Below are 3,240 nucleotides of genomic sequence, written 5' to 3'. Positions count from 1 at the left end.
GAGGTGGATAGTGATGATGCATGGTTCTTTCCAAAGTACACCAAAACGCTGAAGTTATTAAGATCTGGTGACTGGTGGCCAGGGTAGACTCGACAATTCATTCTCGTGCTCACAAAACCTGTTCTGGACGATATGAAGATGGTATCTGTTCTTTCGGACATGTCCGCAGGAACAGATACCATCTTCATATAGTTAAGGCTAACCAGCCATTGATCTTCTTCTTCTGTGTGGATGCACGCGTATTTCCCGAACTCTTACGGGACTCGGCAAGATTGTCTGCTGCGAGTAATGAGTGTAATGGGCGGGACACTACGAATGTAGTGTGTGGACATTAAGTTGGGAATGAGGGTCTCACGGAGAGCGTGCAAGGGATAAGTCCCTGCCGTCGCACTGCCCTCTGTGCCCCCGGTGACTCAGATGGATAGAGCGTCTGCCATGTAAGCAGGAGATCCCGGGTTCGAGTCCCGGTCGGGGCACAAAATTTCAACTGTCCCTGTTGATGTATATCAACGCCTGTCGGCAGCGTAGGGTCTTGATTTAATTACCATTTGTTCTGGACGATGTGCGCTGTGAGAACAGGAGCCCTGTCGTCTCTGAATACAGCATCACCACTGGGAACAAACAATGAATCATGGGATAGAAGTGACAATCCAGAATGGTTCCCAGTAATGCAACTTTGCAAAGTAACGATGGGGTTTAGAGTATACCACGATATCGCTGCCCGAATCGTCACCGAATCCCCGACATGTTTCATTTTAGGGACGTATACTCGGCCAGAAGTTGGAAACAATATGACACAAAACTCATCCGACCAAATGACTTTCTTCCTATACTCTATAGCGCAGGTTTGAGGCCAACTTTTCCCGTTTTCCTGTTATGGCAATTCTCACAGCCGAAGAGTGGTTTAGGGATACCAGCTCGCACTGCAGTTCCCAGCTTCGTGTAGTTTTTGTGCTGACAGGGTTGGCGAGTGTGACATTCAGTTCTGCATAGATTTTTCAGTCGTCTTCCTCTGACATTTCTTCACAATCCTCTTGAATGACCGGCCATCACGTTCATTCAACTCACAGTTTCGTACGCGTTATGACTTAGCCGATAATGATTTTCCGCTTTCCCTGTATATGGTGTAAGTCTTCCGTACTGAGGCTTTAGAGACACCAAGCACATCGGCTATTTTGTTTATTGAAGCACCCACCATACAAGCACCAACAATTTGCGCACGTTCGTATTCACTTGGCTCGGACATAATGCAGTCACAACTACAAAGAACATTGGTCTGATCACGATTGACAATTGCAACTTACTGCGGTCACTGGGGAGGCAACGCTCGTCATCAAATAGGACACTGCAACCTGCAGACTTGCCTAGCAGCTGCATTTTTGCTCAAGCATGCATTTATAGCGGTTTTCTATATTTTTGTCCAGCCCCCTGTATCTCCCCCTTGTTACTATCACAGACTGCCACGTGTGAGGCAATATGGAGTTCAAATACTTCCCCCTTGCTTGACTACCATTACAATGGTGTGTCGCATTCATTATCCAGGTCATTAACCTATTTAATTATTATTACTACGTGAATACAAACGTCTCACGATCGACACGAAGTGCAAAATGGCTAAGCAGGGATTGCTAGAGGACAAATGTAAGGATCTAGAGACACATATCACTAAGGGTAAGATAGATGCTGCCTACAGGAAAATTAAAGAGACCTTTGGAGAGAAGACGACGTCTTGCATGAATATCAAGAGCACAGATGGAAACCCAGTACTAAGCAAAGAAGGGAAAGCAGAAAGGTGGAAGGAATTTATAGAGGGCGATGGTCTTGAGGACAATATTATAGAAATGGAAGAGAATGTAGATGAAGATGAAATGGGAGATATGATATTACGTGAAGAGTTTGACAGAGCACTGAAAGATCTAAGTCCAAACAAGGCCCCGGGAGTAGACAACATTCCATTAGAACGACTGACAGCCTTGGGAGAGCCAGTCCTGACAAAACTCTACCATCTGGTGAGCAAGATGTATGAGACAGAAGAAATACCCTCAGACTTCAAGAAGAATATAATAATTCCAATCCCAAAGAAAGTAGGTGTTGACAGATGCGAAAATTACCCAACTATCAGTTTAATAAGCCACAGCTGCAAAACACTAACACGAATTCTTTACAGACGAATGAAAAAACTTGTAGAAGCCGACCTCGGGGAAGATCAGTTTGGATTCCGCAGAAATGTTGGAACACGTGAGGCAGTATTGACCCTACGACTTATCTTAGAAGCTAGATTAAGGAAAGGCAAAACTACAGTTCTAACATTTGTACACTTAGAGAAAGCTTTTGACAGTGTTGACTGGAATACCCTCTTTCAAATTCTGAAGGTGGTAGGGGTAAAATACAGGGAGCGAAAGACTATTTACAATTTGTACAGAAACCAGATGGTAGTTATAAGAGTCGAGGGGCATGAAAGGGAAGCAGTGGTTGGGAAGGGAGTGAGACAGGGTTGTAGCCTCTCCCCGATGTTATTTAATCTGTATACCGAGCAAGCAGTAAAGGAAACAACAGAAAAATAAGGAGTAGGTATTAAAATCCATGGAGAAGAAATAAAAACTTTGAGGTTCGCCGATGACATTGTAATTCTGTCAGAGACAGCATAGGACCTGGAAGAGCAGTTGAACGGAATAGACAGTGTCTTGAAAGGAGGATATAAGATGAACTTCAACAAAAGCAAAACGATGATAATGGAATGTAGTCGAATTAAATCGGGTGATGCTGCCGGAATTAGATTAGGAATTGAGACTTTTAAAGTAGTAAAGAAGTTTTGCTATTTGGGGAGCAAACTAACTGATGATGGTCGAAGTAGAGAGAATATAAAATGTTGACTGGCAATGGCAAAGAAAGCGTTTCTGAAGAACAGAAATTTGTTAACATCGAGTTTAGATTTAAATGTCAGGAAGTCGTTTCTGAAAGTATTTGTATGCAGTGTAGCCATGGAAGTGAAACATGGACGACAAATAGTTTAGACAAGAAGAGAATAGAAGCTTTCGAAATCTGGTGTTACTGAAGAATGCTGAAGATTAGATGGGTAGATCATATAACAAATGAGGAGGTATTGAATAGGATTGGGGAGAAGAGAAGTTTGCGGCAAAACTTGACTAGAAGAAGGGATCGGTTGGTAGGACATGTTCTCAATTTAGTACTGGTGGGTGGCGTGGAGGGTAAAAATCATACAGGGAGACCAAGTGATGA

General features: G+C 43.3%; 1 non-coding gene across 1 annotated transcript; it reads left to right on the top strand.

Moving 5' to 3' along the window:
- Positions 1–401: 401 nt before the first annotated feature.
- Positions 402–476, top strand: Trnat-ugu (transfer RNA threonine (anticodon UGU)). Its single transcript has one exon. It is a non-coding gene; the product is annotated as a tRNA-Thr (tRNA).
- Positions 477–3,240: the final 2,764 nt, after the last annotated feature.

Source organism: Schistocerca cancellata, chromosome 2, assembly GCF_023864275.1.
Source record: "Schistocerca cancellata isolate TAMUIC-IGC-003103 chromosome 2, iqSchCanc2.1, whole genome shotgun sequence".
In the NCBI taxonomy this organism is placed as follows: domain Eukaryota; kingdom Metazoa; phylum Arthropoda; class Insecta; order Orthoptera; family Acrididae; genus Schistocerca; species Schistocerca cancellata.
Note: the sequence above shows the minus strand (reverse complement) of the source record. Positions and strands in the feature narration are given on the sequence as shown.